Source organism: Thalassophryne amazonica, chromosome 3, assembly GCF_902500255.1.
Source record: "Thalassophryne amazonica chromosome 3, fThaAma1.1, whole genome shotgun sequence".
In the NCBI taxonomy this organism is placed as follows: domain Eukaryota; kingdom Metazoa; phylum Chordata; class Actinopteri; order Batrachoidiformes; family Batrachoididae; genus Thalassophryne; species Thalassophryne amazonica.
In genome coordinates, this window is record NC_047105.1 from 131,961,616 (window position 1) to 131,979,002 (window position 17,387).

The 17,387-nt window shown below is 38.2% G+C and overlaps 1 pseudogene; it reads right to left on the bottom strand.

Annotated features, from left to right (window-relative positions):
• Positions 1-333: 333 nt before the first annotated feature.
• Positions 334-15,828, bottom strand: LOC117507627 (annotated as a pseudogene).
• Positions 15,829-17,387: the final 1,559 nt, after the last annotated feature.

Sequence of the window (17,387 nt, forward strand, 5' to 3'; positions counted from 1 at the left end):
TTATTCTTGTTGTTTTTACCCCATAACTCCATAACATTCAGTTATAGATAGTCCAAACTACACCTTTTTGGAATCTTTATTATCAGACAAATTTCAATATGATTGAAGCATTTTCATATTTTAACCCCTGTGTAATTTTTCAATTGGCCCCTACATGGCCACCTATTGAAAATTCAAGTGGCCCGTTGGTTTTTTTTTTTCAAAAGAGCAATGTCTAAAGAGAATTTGTGCTGGATTTGGTGCTTGTATCACCATGTGAAGTATTGTTTCAGTTATTTGCTGAATTACTGGTTATTAAGGCCCAGAATGTCCCATAGGTTGTGTTCACCTTTTCATGAATGTGAATTTGTTTTGGCACATAACACACCATTTGAAAGTCAAATGAAATGACATCACGGACTTCTCAAGTTTTTAAATGACACATATATTCAATTTTTTTTAACCTTACCCTATTATAAACTTTAATTAGAAACGCACTGCATATGACGCCCCAATGCTCTCGATGGTTGTTTCACCGCCAGAAGTTTAGCATGCGTGACGCCCTCTAGAGTCTAGTCCAGCAACACAAATTACAGCCTCCAAAATGACATGAAAATTTAATACCTTCCTCAAACACATTCAATAAAAAAAAGAGAAACATGACTATCCTAATAAAGTGTATTGTGTTTTATTTTTTGTTTTTTTACACCACTGTTGTAATATACTGCATTAGGTTCAAGTGTACCTATTAAATTAAAATCATTAAAAACATTTCCAGTGTATGTGTCAGAGTGGTTCAATTTCACTCTGTTTAGATTTTCCAGTGTCTGGTTTTTGCAGATCACTGTGGTCGGTACTGATCACTCACTCACATGGCAAAATCATTTGTTTTACACCTAGTTGCTGAGGCGTCCAGTCCAGCGTGTACCCTGCCTCTCACCCCGTGACTGCTGGGATAGGCTCCAGCCTGTGTGAGGCAGGTTCTTAGTGCAAACAGACACCTGAGTTCCTGAATTCACCTGGATTAATGTGAACAGAGGAAATGTGTGTTTTTTTTTTTTTTTTTTTTTTTTTGCCAAGCTCTGGTGACAGATATCCTGAGGTCGAATTTAAGCTTTCGTCAAACAAACAGGTGAACGCTCTATGTGCAGCACTGTAACAGGCAAACATAAACAAAAGAAAAACACCCTCTGGTCAAAACGTCAAGCGTACACATCTTTATCCATCACTTCAGCTTTGCCTCCAGGAAGTTCTGGATCTGCTGTAAGTTCTCATCCTGCTGGCCCAGAGTCTCCAGCAACATGCCCATAGGTGACCTCTTCAGTCCAGCACATTCCAGCTTGCTCTCCAGTTTGTTCTTCATGTTCCGAAGGCGGAATGACGCGTGTGCAAATATCACTGAAACAAAGGGAATACTGTGTTGGCAAACTACATGCAAAACAAGCTCAGACAGATAATTAAACTATAAAAACACGACTCCAACAATCTTAAGTGATTCATTCTGTGACATGTGTCAAGGGATTAATTTTGTAACACTTCAAATTTCCTGATCCCACTCTCAAAGACTTTTATTAGGTCAGAAAAGTTACAGATGTGTATCAGCACTTCACCTATATTAGGGAAATAGTTTTTTTTTTTTCCTTTTTTTTTGAAAATGCATGTATGAAAAATATTTCTGCTGTCATCATCACTTCTCGTTCTACTCAATGACAACATGTCACTGTAGAAGGTTGTATGCTCTATGGCCATGAGGCAAGCTTAAACACTTGTTTCTCTCAGGTTCATCTCGTCAGGGTCCCACCGCAAAATGTTCCACATCCAGTCAACAACCAAAGAACTGAGGAAAAAAAAAAAAAAAAAAACTACAGGTGCTTCTTCAAGATCAGTTTTCTAAAATGCTCTTTGATGCTGCCTGAAACGTGCTGGGTATCACCACATAAGCGTCCTACAAGTGTCACAGGACATCAACCTCATGCTACATGCTACAAGCTAATTGACTTCATGTTTCTAAGCTACAACATCCTGAGGCCACCGGGATGTGACCTGTGACCTCTGTTGCACCTCTTCTAGCCTCATCTCTACAACCCCAAATCAGAAAAAGTTAAAATGATGTGGGAAAACAAACACAGTGATCCTAACATCTACTTTGACTTCTATTTCACTGTACACAGCTGTTTTATGATTGGCTGGTGGAGCTCTAAACAGCTATGATGTCTGTCCCCGTGTTTATATATTGCATTGAAATGTCAAAAGTGTTTGTTACTTTGAGGTATTAGTTTGTTTATGGACTCCAATAAATGAAAACAAACTAGGGAGATTTTTATGTTGTTGTTTTTCATTTAGTTGCCTGGACAGAAAACGTGCCACACGGTCAAAATGTCTGAGCTGACATTTCCTCACAAGGCAACTGATTCCTCATTGCAACTCATCTGTCTGCTGAAAGGACGGCTCATTTAACACAACACCAATTCCAAACTGGATCAAAAACTCATCACGTTCTCTCTTGCTCACACACACACACACAAATGTATTTGGTAAATGTAAAAATAAATAAATATAATAATAATTATATATATATAAAATGGCTGAGTGGATCCTTGTCATTTGATTGGTCGCTTGTATATGTCACGTGACATGGATTATTTGCACCATTTGCCATTGTGTTTCATTTACTGTGCAATAGCTCTTTTTTAGCGTGCAATTTTGGTGCTATATGAAATGTGCTATTGCACGCCCCGACCACCGTGCATGCTCACACTACCGAGGGCGGCGTTTAGCTAAATGTGGCAGCGTTCGTTTTGCTGGCAGACGGTGATTTGAAGGAGCAAATTGACACTGCTAATTTCTCTAACACACACAAACAAAAACAAATTCACCACACCATAAGCCGTCTGGAGGCATGAAAAACTGTTAGGATTAAAAGCTGGACAAATTTCTGACACGATTTTTGGCTGGAGTTAGGAAAGCAGACGGCAGTCGGCATCACGGACTACATCGTCAGAGTTGTTTTTTGTAGGTTGACTCATAAATTTTGGACTCCTATTTAAAGTTTGTGTTGGAGTCTTGATGTCAAAGCACCAGTGATGCATACCAAAATGTAAGTCCCTTTTCTGTTGTTTATAAATGAATAAAATATCAAATGACAAGAATCTATTTTAGGTGTTATATAAAACAAATAATGAATGCATTCTTTCAATGGAACACGTGTTCCATTGAACTCAAACATTCATTATTTGTAGAATATAGACAGATAGGTACAAAATTAATATTTGTGTGAATTAAGTTGAAACTGTGGCCATTTATACAAGTAGCTCAAACAGTATTTTACAGTGCCAAAGCTGGTGGATGTCTGAACATTACTGTGGATGTGTCAAATTCTGTGAAAGGATTAAAGTTATCATGATTTCACTGCTAAAATGTGACCTTGCAGTGTTTTGAACTTACAGGTCAGAGTGACTGCTGACACGAACACTGTGACACTCCCCAGCACAGAAAGCAACACATAGCCAGCCGCCACCACACCGATCGCACACACTGTGGGCCTCTGCCTGTTAAAGGTGCAAATTACTGTCCTGGTCTCACTGGCGCACAGTGATCCCGCGTAGATGCCCAATACCAGAGACAAGGCTGTGAACATCCTCACAGGGTTCAGGAAGCTGCAAGACATCAGGCAGCTACTTTAATCATGACTCACTGGCCCCACCAAGTGGCTTCATGCCCTCTGTACAACAACACAAACATCATCATGGACAATTTTAAAGGACAAACTTTATTAATCCCGAAGGAAATTGTTTTGCCAGAGTGCAGAAACAGTAAACACTACTTTTTTTGTTTTCTTTTTGAACAGTGATAACAATGCGTCCAACATGTTTATGCAAAATGACTGAAAGACACTTGCACAAGATGTTGACAGTACTGCACATAGCTCTGAGCAACTGAATAACTGATCGTTGTGTATCCATCCTGCAGAATACAGTCTGATTGCTACAGGTAGGAAGAACCTCCTGTGGTGTTCTGCGGTGCACCTCAGTGGCCTCAGTCTTTGGCTGAAGGTGCTCTGACAGGACATCTGTGTGGTGTGCAGGGGGCGGAGGTGTTATCCTGGATGGTGAGCAGTTTTTTCACCATCCTTCTCTCCAACACCTCCATCCATCACAGACTCCAGCTCCCCCCGAGGACAGAGCCAGCCCTCCTAATGAGCTTGTTAAGTTTGTTTGAATTTGAATTGAATTCATTTATTGATCCGGTACACAGATGAGCAACAACAAAGACAATAACAAAACATAAAAGGAATAATGTACGGAGAACCCATGTGACCGAAAGGGTGAAAGCAGAAGCAAAGCTTATAAGCACCCTCCCCTTATACCATTAAAAATAAAGAATATATACATATAGGTATATACTCATGCCAACTATACAAAAAAAAAAAAAAGAAAAAGAAAAAGAAAGAACTTAATCAATCACTGAAATTTCAAAGCAACCAAACAAGTAATAGTGAACAATGACAAAAATGGTAAACCTAATCCTTCAAACTATAACAAGTAAATACACGTATGTTCTTTTTTTAAAAGCCTTTTAAAACCAACCAATGTACCAAGTATTTTAATATTATCAGGACAATTATTCCAAATATTAACACCCCTGATGGAAACACAATGACTTAACAGTAGTATGGATCTTCAATTTCTCAAATAATAATGTTCATCTCAAACTGTAGCTGGAATCCCTAATTTTAAACAGATCCTGGACATGTAGAGGCAAAAGCTTATTTTTGATTTTATACGTAATCTGTATTGTAATCAACCAAGTCCCAGAATTTTTAAATTTGCAGACAAGCAAATAACGGATTTGTTGGCTCTTGATATGGTTTATTACTGATAATTCTTAGAGCTTTCTTTTGTAACAGAAAAACTGGTTTAGTATTAGTTCTATATGTATTTCCCCAAATCTTGACACAATATTTCATATATGGAACAAGGAATGGATAATACAAAGTAGTTAATGTATGTTGGGAGAGGAAGTCCTGGGTTTTATGCAGAATTGCAATGGCTTTTGACATTTTAGATTTAACATAATTAATATGTGTTTTCCAACTTAATCTATCGTCAATATAAACACAAAGAAATTTTGTATCTGTTACAATTTCAGTTTCAATATCATGTAATAATAGATTTTTGCTTAAGTTCCTGGACTTATTCCCAAATATGATACACTTAGTTTTACTAAAATGGAGCAATAATTTATTTAAATTGAACCATTGTTTAAATTTATGTAATTCGTTCTCCATCTTGTCCAGGAGCTTTCCCAAATGATCCCCACTACAAAACATAGTCGTATCAACCACAAATAAAATACAACTTACGGACTTGCAAACCAAACATATATCATAATATACAAAAGAAACACCAATGGCCCAAGGACTGAACCCTAGGGCACCCCACAAGTAATCTTCAAGAACTCGGAATTTGTCCCACCAATGTGGACACACTGATACCTATTGTCTAAGTAGCTTGCTATCCAGTCAATTGCAAATCCCCTGATACCATACTTCTGTAATTTGTCCAGTAGCAAGGTATGATCTATAGTATCAAATGCTTTCTGTAAATAAAATAAAATAAAATAAACCTACAGTATATTGCTTATTTTCAATCACGTTGGAAATTTGATCGACAAAATCCATTACAGCCAATGAAGTAGTACAATTCTTTCTAAAACCGTATTGCTGCTCGGTAAGGACATGATGTTTAGTTAAAAAAAAATAATTTAACCTAATTACTAAATTATTATTTAGTATAAGACCACAGAGCTGTGGTCTTATACACCTCTCTGCAGCTTCTCTCCCCCTGCCATCCCCTCATTACCCCATCCCCGTAGAGACGGTGCCTGCTCCCAGACCACCAATAACCAGCAAAAATCTATTTAAGCAAAAAAATTCAAAAAGAAAAAATAATATAGCACCTTCAACTGCACCACAGACTAAAACAGTTAAATGTGGTCTATTAAACATTAGGTCTCTCTCTTCTAAGTCCCTGTTGGTAAATTATATAATAATTGATCAATGTATTGATTTATTCTGCCTAACAGAAACCTGGTTACAGCAGGATGAATATGTTAGTTTAAATGAGTCAACACCCCCGAGTCACACTAACTGTCAGAATGCTCGTAGTACGGGCCGGGGTGGAGGATTAGCAGCAATCTTCCATTCCATCTTATTAATTAATCAAAAACCTAGACAGAGCTTAATTCATTTGAAAGCTTGTCTCTTAGTCTTTTCCATCCAAATTGGAAGTCCCAAAAACCAGTTTTATTTGTTATTATCTATCGTCCACCTGGTCGTTACTGTGAGTTTCTCTGTGAATTTTCAGACCTTTTGTCTGACTTAGTGCTTAGCTCAGATAAGATAATTATAGTGGGCGATTTTTAACATCCACACAGATGCTGAGAATGACAGCCTCAACACTGCATTTAATCTATTATTAGACTCTATTGGCTTTGCTCAAAAAGTAAATGAGTCCACCCACCACTTTAATCATATCATAGATCTTGTTTTGACTTATGGTATGGAAATAGAAGATTTAACAGTATTCCCTGAAAACTCCCTTCTGTCTAATCATTTTTTAATAACATTTACATTTACCCTGATGGACTACCCTGCAGTGGGGAATAAGTTTCATTACACTAGAAGTCTTTCAGAAAGCGCTGTAACTAGGTTTAAGGATATGATTCCTTCTTTATGTTCTCTAATGTCATATACCAACACAGAGCAGAGTAGCTACCTAAACTCTGTAAGTGAGTTAGAGTATCTCGTCAATAGTTTTACATCCTCATTGAAGACAACTTTGGATGCTGTAGCTCCTCTGAAAAAGAGAGCTTTAAATCAGAAGTGTCTGACTCCGTGGTATAACTCACAAACTCGTAGCTTAAAGCAGATAACCCGTAAGTTGGAGAGGAAATGGCGTCTCACTAATTTAGAAGATCTTCACTTAGCCTGGAAAAAGAGTTTGTTGCTCTATAAAAAAGCCCTCCGTAAAGCTAGGACATCTTTCTACTCATCACTAATTGAAGAAAATAAGAACAACCCCAGGTTTCTTTTCAGCACTGTAGCCAGGCTGACAAGAGTCAGAGCTCTATTGAGCTGAGTATTCCATTAACTTTAACTAGTAATGACTTCATGACTTTCTTTGCTAACAAATTTTGACTATTAGAGAAAAAATTACTCATAACCATCCCAAAGATGTATCGTTATCTTTGGCTGCTTTCAGTGATGCCGGTATTTGGTTAGACTCTTTCTCTCCGATTGTTCTGTCTGAGTTATTTTCATTAGTTACTTCTTCCAAACCATCAACATGTTTATTAGACCCCATTCCTGCCAGGCTGCTCAAGGAAGTCCTACCATTATTTAATGCTTCAATCTTAAATATGATCAACTTATCTTTGTTAGTTGGCTATGTACCACAGGCTTTTAAGGTGGCAGTAATTAAACCATTACTTAAAAAGCCATCACTTGACCCAGCTATCTTAGCTAATTATAGGCCAATCTCCAACCTTCCTTTTCTCTCAAAGATTCTTGAGAGGGTAGTTGTAAAACAGCTAACTGATCACCTGCAGAGGAATGGTCTATTTGAAGAGGTTCAGTCAGGTTTTAGAATTCATCATAGTACAGAAACAGCATTAGTGAAGGTTACAAATGATCATCTTATGGCTTCGGACAGTGGACTTATCTCTGTGCTTGTTCTGTTGGACCTCAGTGCTGCTTTTGATACTGTTGACCATAAAATTTTATTACAGAGATTAGAGCATGTCATAGGTATTAAAGGCACTGCGCTGCGGTGGTTTGAATCATATTTGTCTAATAGATTACAGTTTGTTCATGTAAATGGGGAATCTTCTTCACAGACTAAAGTTAATTATGGAGTTCCACAAGGTTCTGTGCTAGGACCAATTTTATTCACTTTATACATGCTTCCCTTAGGCAGTATTATTAGACGGTATTGCTTAAATTTTCATTGTTACGCAGATGATACCCAGCTTTATCTATCCATGAAGCCAGAGGACACACACAAATTAGCTAAACTGCAGGATTGTCTTACAGACATAAAGACATGGATGACCTCAAATTTCCTGCTTTTAAACTCAGATAAAACTGAAGTTATTGTACTTGGCCCCACAAATCTTAGAAGCATGGTGTCTAACCAGATCTTTACTCTGGATGGCATTTCCCTGACCTCTAGTGATACTGTGAGAAATCTTGGAGTCATTTTTGATCAGGATATGTCATTCAAAGCGCATATTAAACAAATATGTAGGACTGCCTTTTGCATTTACGCAATATCTCTAAAATCAGAAAGGTCTTGTCTCAGAGTGATGCTGAAAAACTAATTTATGCATTTATTTCCTCTAGGCTGGACTATTGTAATTCATTATTATCAGGTTGTCCTAAAAGTTCCCTAAAAAGCCTTCAGTTAATTCAAAATGCTGCAGCTAGAGTACTGACTGGGACTAGCAGGAGAGAGCATATCTCACCCGTGTTGGCCTCTCTTCATTGGCTTCCTGTTAATTCTAGAATAGAATTTAAAATTCTTCTTCTTACTTATAAGGTTTTGAATAATCAGGTCCCATCTTATCTTAGGGACCTCGTAGTACCATATTACCCCATTAGAGCGCTTCGCTCTCAGACTGCAGGCTTACTTGTAGTTCCTAGGGTTTGTAAGAGTAGAATGGGAGGCAGAGCCTTCAGCTTTCAGGCTCCTCTCCTGTGGAACCAGCTCCCAATTCAGATCAGGGAGACAGATACCCTCTCTACTTTTAAGATTAGGCTTAAAACTTTCCTTTTCGCTAAGGCTTATAGTTAGGGCTGGATCAGGTGACCCTGGACTATCCCTTAGTTATGCTGCTTTAGACGTAGACTGCGGGGGGGTTCCCATGGTGCACTGTTTCTTTCTCTTTTGCTCTTTATGCATCACTCCGCATTTAATCATTAGTGATCGATCTCTGCCCCCCTCCACAGCATGTCTTTTTCCTGGTTCTTTCCCTCAGCCCCAACCAGTCTCAGCAGAAGACTGCCCCTCCCTGAGCCTGGTTCTGCTGGAGGTTTCTTCCTGTTAAAAGGGAGTTTTTCCTTCCCACTGTAGCCAAGTGCTTGCTCACAGGGGGTCGTTTTGACCGTTGGGGTTTTTCATAATTGTTGTATGGCCTTGCCTTATAATATAAAGCGCCTTGGGGCAACTGTTTGTTGTGATTTGGCGCTATATAAAAATAAAGTTGATTGATTGATTGATTATTAAATACCTTTTCCAAAATTTTAGAAAACTGTGGTAAGAACGAGATTGGCCTATAATCATGGCCTGTTCATGCCAGCTGCCTTCAGTCTGCTGCCCCAGCACACTACAGCATAGAAAGATGATGCTGGAGACCACCACATCATACTAGAATCTGAAGCACTCTGCCAATAAAAACACTTGGAGAAACGTAAAGATATTTGTTTCTCAAATGTGAGGAAATGCTGGTTTCCTTGACCTCCAAAGCAGGCCTGTATAAAATTCTGAAATTTAGAATTGTAATTCTGCCTCCTGTTGCTACCTCAGTTCAAAGATCAAATGAAAATCAAGGACTGAATTGAAATTCAAGAGTCATTTTCAGTTCAGTTTTGAATTTTGAGCAGCCCTGCTCTAAAGACGCGACATGTTCATTGGCTTTCAGCACAATTCCTCAAACTAATGAGAATCGGATTCTTTCATGAGATATCGTTTCCTGTGAGGTTTACTATTCAGAAGTGTACATTAAAGTCATAATAACACAATCAAAACTAAGACACCCCCCCCCCCCAAGATTAATTAAAGGAAAAAGGGGGAACTATAACTATGAGGACAAACCCTTTTATCAACCAAAAATAAAGCAACTTTTTTTGTCTGTTTAATCTCCTGTAGATTTGTCTGCCACCTGTTGGATGGTTGGTGGATGCTGGATTGATGATTGATTAGTTGAAGCTGTGCTTGAATGTCAGACTGTTTCAGCACAGAAATGTACAAATTCAAAGAAACAAACCCTTGTTTTCTGATTAATTCACAGCTCTTACATTCTAAAACTCAAAACGGTCAAACCACCACACGAGCCAGCAGAAAGAACATCCTGAATCCAAAACCAAAAATCAGCACTAACTGCAGCAATACTCACTTGAAATTTAATGCAGACTTACTGAAATGTGATGAATACTGAAGCTTAATCAAGGATTTCGTTTTCAAGATTAAATCCATTTTAAGAATTGGGAGTCGCTGCAACAGATGGGAATTTTAAGGTTCGGCAAATTTCAATTACATTTGGGGAAAAAGATAAAAAATAATCCAAGACCTAAGAGACCAGGAACTTAGACTGGTACAAGATGGTGATGAATGCTGTAAGGAAACAGCAATGTCTGAATCAGACGAGAGCAACGTTCATCAACCTTCAGTCCAAATGAGATGAGCTGTGCTTGAGGAGAGCTGTGGAGGCGCCATAAGACCGAGTGTCAAATGAAAGCAGGTGAAAGAAACACTGTTTCTGTGGCTTACAAGTAAGAAGACAAGAAATTTATGTTTTAAATGTATTTATGATTAATAATACAGAACCATAAATTAATAATTGAAGAACTTCATCGATTTCATAAAGATTTTCATTCTGCCTCTTACTCTAAAAAGGAGTCTGCTGCATTATTTGAGAATATAAAACCTTACATTCCATCTCTCAGCACAGACTTTGAGATGTATGAACTGGATACTGCAAGCAAACTTATTTCAGGAAAGAGTTCACTGAAAAATTACAGACAGATATATTGAATCTATCCTTTTGCTCTAAAATGCTTTTAAAAAGTGGTTTCATGGCAGCTTGTGGATTTTCTTGCAGGAAATAACCTCTTTGAGTTTCTGCAATCCACATTTAGAATGCACCACTCCACAGAGACAGCACTTACTAAAGTGATTAATGATCTTCTGCTTGCAATAGTCTCAGATACTGCCACAGTGATGTTATTGTTAGATCTTAGTGCTGTGTTAAAATTTGGGCTGATCATCACACATTGTATTATTGGACAGAACTGAAAATTATTTTGGGATTACTGACAATGTTCTCATGTGGTTGTCATCTTATCTTGTCATGATCAGTGTGCCTTGTATAAAAATGTACTTAAAATCTTGTTTAAATAAAATATTGGGTACTGTCAGATACTGGGACATTTTGGAATTACTTTTCATTGCCATGCTGATGACACTCAATTGTACATGCCAGTAAGTGCTAATAATCTCACACATACTGAGACTTTAGAGGACTGCCTGGCTTCAGTGAAAACTGGATGTCTTAGTGCAGCAGATAAGAGAATATTTAGAGTGGAATCCTGCAAATGGTGATAAAAGCATCAAATTCGTCAAAAATACTCCTCAGACAATCCTCTTTTGAAAAAAACGATTGGCCACTTGAATTTTCAATCGGTGGTCAGGTAGGGATCAATTGATGAATTACACAGAGGTCAAAATTAAAAGATGCTCCAATCATATTGAAAAATATTCCACATTATTTGCCTGATCATAAAGATTCCAAAAATGTATAGTTTGGACTATCTGAGACTGAATTCTATGGTGTTACGAGATAAAAATAGCAAGAATGGTGACAAAGGTCAGTTTAATTTTGTACAGGGGTCAAAGTTAAAGTTGCTCTAATTCTGGTAAAAAGTGATGCAAATTACTAATTGAGTTAACACGGTTTTAAAAAAGAATAGTTTGGACCATGTATCATCCTTACTTATCACGTTACAGGGTAACATATGTCACATGTCATAGAATCCAATAGACGTAGACCTTGTTTGAACTTTACTTTGGAGACCAAGCATTCAACACTGTCAACACTATTCCATTTATTAATCCTATTAGCTCAACCAAAAATTTGCATCACTTTTTACCAAAATTGGAGCAACTTTAACTTTTGACCCCTGTACAAAATGAAACTGACCTTTGTCACCATTATTGCTGTTTTTATCCCGTAACTCAATAGAATTCAGTCACAGATAGTCCAAACTATACCTTTTTGGAATCTTTATGATCAGGCAAATAATGTGGAATATTTTTCAATATGATTGGAGCATCTTTTAATTTTGACATCTGTGTAATTCTTCAATTGACCCCCACCTGACCACCGATTGAAAAGACAAGTGGCCAATCGTTTTTTTTCAAAAGAGGCGTGTTTAAGGAGTATTTATGCCGAATTTGATGCTTTTATCACCATTTGCATGATTGTTTCCGTTATTTGCTGCACTATCTAGCAACTTCTTAATTTTAAATTCTGACAAGACCAAGATGATGGTCATTGGTCCTGTGAGACACAGGTATTAGTATGACCAGCTAACTTTAACCTTGGACTCATGTGTTACATCGCAGCAATAAACTGAAAAATCTTGGGGGTGACATTGATCTAGATGTCCTTTGCCCTACATATTAGAGAAATCACTAAGACTGCTTTCTATCACCTCCTTAATATTACGAGGATTTCACCTGTTCTGCCTATTGCTGATGCAGAGACATTGATTCAGATCAGATTAGATTACTGCAAAGTCTATTTCCGTTTACTGCAGTCCAGCATCTGACTCCAACTGGTTCAGAATGCTGCTGCTGGGGTTCTGACTAGGAACAGAAAGTTTGACCATATTACCCCAATTCTGGCCTCCCTTCACTGGCTTCCTGTCCATGTGAGGTGAGATTTTTAAGATTTTGTTCCGAATATACAAAATCCTCCATAGACTAACACCTCCCTGCATGGCCAAGCTAATTAAACCTTATGTAGCGGCCCACACTCTGCATTCTCATGAGGCAGGATTACTGTGTGTTACAAAGGTTAAAAAGAAGTCAGCAGGCCACAGAGCTTTCTAGAATCATGCACCTTTTCTGTGCAAGAATCTGCCTGCTGAAATAAAACAGTCAATCACTGGAGACATTCAAATCAAGATTCGGCTCATCTGTTTTCTCTTTCATAGGAATAAGATAACTAGCATTGTTCTGAAGTAATTTTTCCCTCTCCATCCTAATTTTGTTCCTAATAACAGAGCAGGTCTCAGTCTCATCATATCTACATTCTGGGACTATTAGTGAAGTAAAGGACGAGCTGACGACAATCATATTAGCATCCTGTCTGCAATTCTTTTGGTTTCCTGCTGAAAAAAAAAGTGTTTTGTGTATCATTAATTCCGGCTGATTGATTTTGTTCACTCCTTCTCTGTTTGAGGTGCGATCATTGGACCCTTTTGTGGATGGACAGAATCAACCTTAGTGATGATTTAGCCAGCAGATTCTGACTGTATTAAAAATGCTTGCCTACACTGGTGTACACCTAATAAATTACGCAGCTGTCACACCTTGACGATTTAGTCAGCGTATATGGACAGCCCCTTTTCCATCAAGCAGTCCGGGTCGGTACTCCACAGTATGGTACGGGTTGTAACAGTTAGTCTGGCTTAGTTTGCATTTCCACCACTAGCAGAACCCTTTTGCTTGGCGGGTGGAACACTTAAATTTTGACAAGCTCATCATCCAGCATGCCTACACTGTCGCGCGGCATCTCTTCTCCACACAGAGGCAAAATAGAGTAATTTAACATTATTTTATTTTTGTTTTGGTGGATCATGGGATTTTTTTTTCATTGGGTGCAGAATGCTGATGAGTCGACTGATGTCTGTGGTAAACGCTGCCGTGAATGAATGAGGCACTGTGATTCTTTCAACTTTTAAAGCATCCCGTCCGATCAGACCACGACAGATTGGTCCCCCAACTCCCCCCATGTGGTCTGAACAGATGGGGAGACCGATCAGACCCAACATCCTCAGGCTGAAAAACACACCTGGAGCAGAAAAACCACTGAGGGACTTGCTTTAAAATGCTACGTTTCTTTAGCCACAACAAGGAATTAAAGTATTTTCAGACATTGTTTTCCAAAATCAGGATACTTTATGTGGATAAGTTTTCATCAGGCTGTGATGATGAATCTGACTGAAATGAACAGGTAAGATTAAGACTTCATATTTACTCAGTGTGTGAATGGTTTTAATATTTGAAGCAGTCTGTTTGCATGAGGACTGCAGCTTTCAGCCAATCAATGGACAGCATCAATGGACGTATTTCAACTTATGAGTAAATTACAAAAAATGTGTGTCACATACAACTTATGTATGGCATGTGTGGAATGTATGAGCCATACTCTGGCATATGTCGAAAAATATTGCGCATGCTCAAAATTTTTTGAGGTACTCACCGTATATCAGCATGTTTCAATGGGCTCTTAACTTATACAAACGTATGCCAGCGTTTTCAATACAGTTGGCATACACTGGATAAATCGTCATGGTGTGACGGGGTGTTTGGATGGTAATTGCTGAAGGCCTATAATATTTCTGTTTGTGTTTTGCATGTTTGAAAAGTCTTTATCATACTTTGTTTATTTGATCTTTGTTATTGTTACTATGGCCGGAGCAGCTGGTCATCCCCCCCCCCCCCCCCTCCCCGTCTGGTCTGCTTGAGGTTTCTTTAGCAAATTACACCGGAGAGAGAGTTTTTCCTCTGTTGCCTATGTGCTTGCTCAGGGGGTTTGGTAAGGTTAACTGTACACTTGTAAAGTGCCTTGGGGCGACTTATGTTGTGAGTGGGTGCTATATAAATAACGTGAATTGAATTGAAAGCTCCTGGACAGGGTAGTCAAACTTTTACAAATTCTTTAGAAAGATCTTCAATTCAGTTTTCAATTTATTTCATTTATACAGCACTAAATCACAACAAAGTTGCCTCAAGGTGCTTCACACAAGTAAAGTCTAACCTTACCAACCCCTAGACCAAGAACACAAGCGACAGTGGTAAGGAAAAACTTCCTCTGATGATATTGAGGAAGAAACCTATAGCAGACCAGACTCAGAGGGGTGACCACTGCTTAGGGCCATTCTAACAATTACAAGGTCTGCAAGTTTTACAAAGCTGAAGAAACAGAAAATCAAACAAATAATAAGATAAAGAAGATGAGAAGTCCATGCAGGTGTTAGCACCACAGGCAGGGGTCATCCAGCGTTCCTCACGCCGTCAGTGTAGTGGGCCTGTTCCCGCGACAGTCACTTTAAGATGCAGACTGCAGCATCTGCTTCAGGTATTGTATCTCATGATCAGCCCGGCCCCTCGCGGTTTGGATCCGTCAATCCTGCAATCCTATGTGACATCGCCTGTACCTCGGAAAGAGAGAAAAAGAGCTTAAGGAATTATTTAACTATTTTTTCAGAAAGAATGATCTCTTTTTTAGAGTTGTCTCAGAATGCAAATATCTTTATGAATACTTGTCTTGTCTACCATTTAATTTGACCCCAGACAGAAGACAGAATAGAACTGCCTCATTTATTTATTTGACTTTTCTCATTTTTTCCCCTTCTTGACTTTCATTGTTACCCCTCTATTAGTACAAAGGGGCACAATGAGCCCTTATTAAATCACTATTATTGTTTGTTCTGTACTATACTGTGCCTTTTGACAGAACTGCTCATTCTCAAATTGTATTTTTCTGAAGAATTTTTATGCTTGGAATTTTTAATTTCGTTTTGTAAAACAAACAAACAAACCGCACCAAACTAAACACCGAACATTTCGTGTACTTGCCTGGCAATAAAGAAAGCAACGACAGCCGCTGTCAGATAGTTGGTCTGATAGTAAAGAAGATTACTGACGACTCTCTTATTCCATCTGGACAAATCGTTCATATCAGGTCTGGAAAATCTTTGGAATCCTGAAAAAAAAATCGCTCCATGACCTAAGAGGCGTCAACTCCACTTGAACCATCGGCCTCCTGCTCCGCTAAAGACACGAGCGTCCAAACACAGTCTGTGTTTGTTTGTTTGTCTGTCTCTGTTTGTGTTCCGCTTTAACCAGCTGACTCCTGATCCGTGTCATGTGACCTGACCGCAGCGTTTGAAAAAACGCGAGAGCGGACATCATCATCACGAAACCAGCCAGTCGCTCCGGTCGCCATCTTGGGACAGGAATCGGCTTACCTTCATTCAGAGAGATTGTTTGTTTTAAATCGTTATTGATCAAAAATAACTCCGAAATATTTACATAAAAAAGTTCAAGGGGACCACACCAAACAGTATTTAATATGAGCCATTTATATACAGATGCAAAATTAAATAAAATACAATAAAATATTTAAATTTTGTTAAAATAAGTAGAACAAAACAACATCCTTCAGGAATAAATAAAAATGTTTATATACATGAGTGTTTTTCATTGTATCTCTATTTTGAGAGTTGTCAATGTGTTAAGATCGAAATTTAAGTCTGAAAGAAAAAAAAACTTAAATTTGGTTTCTTGTTGCTACGTATATATACATTTGTGGATATGTTGTAGTCTGTCTGTCTTCTGTCCTTGTCTTATGCTCTGCCTGTTGTTTGTTGTGTTTTCCTTTATTTCAAACTTAACCATTTCTTAACTATCAGTTTAGTTTTCATTCACTGGCCCTTGGTTTTGTACCCAGTCAGGTTTTTAGCTCTGTAATTACATCTGCCAAGGACGTAATAAAATTACCTGTTTATTTGTCTGTCTGTCTGTCTTTTAGCAGGATTACATCAAAAATACTGCACAGATTTTGACGAAATTTTCACCACAGATAGATATTAGACCATGTAAGAACCCTTTAAATTTTGGAGTTGATCCGGATCCAGATTGAAGGATCAAGTTTCACTTTCTATAAACTTTGAAGGATTACGTCAAAACTACTTCACGTATTCTCACCACATTTTCATCACAGATACATATTAGGCCATGGAAGACACCATTAAATTTTGGAGGTGATCTGGATTCTGTACCAAAATTTTACTTTATATACACGTTGAAGGATTACATCAAAACTACTTCACAGGTTCTCGCCAAATTTGTACCACAGATGGAAGACTCTATTGAATTTTGGACGTGATCCAGATCTGGATTCTGGATCAAGATTCACTTTATACAAGCTTTGAAGTATTACGTCAAAACTACTTCACAGATTTGCACCAAATTTTCACCATGGATACATATTAGGCCATGGAAGACTCCATTAAATGTTGGAGGTGATCCAGATCTGGATTCTGGATCAAGAATCACTGTATATACGCGTTGAAGGATTATGTCAAAACTGCATCACAGATTTTGATGAAATTTTCAACACAGATACATATTAGGCCATGGAAGACTCCATTAAATTTTGGAGGTGATCTCAATCCGGATCCGGATTCTAGATCAAGATTTCTCTTTATATAGGCTTTGAAGGATTATGTCAAATCTACTTCATGGATTCTTACCAAATTTGCACCACAAATAGATATTAGGGCATGGAAGACTCCATTAAATTTTGGAGGTGATCTGGATCGGCAGACGTTAGAAATC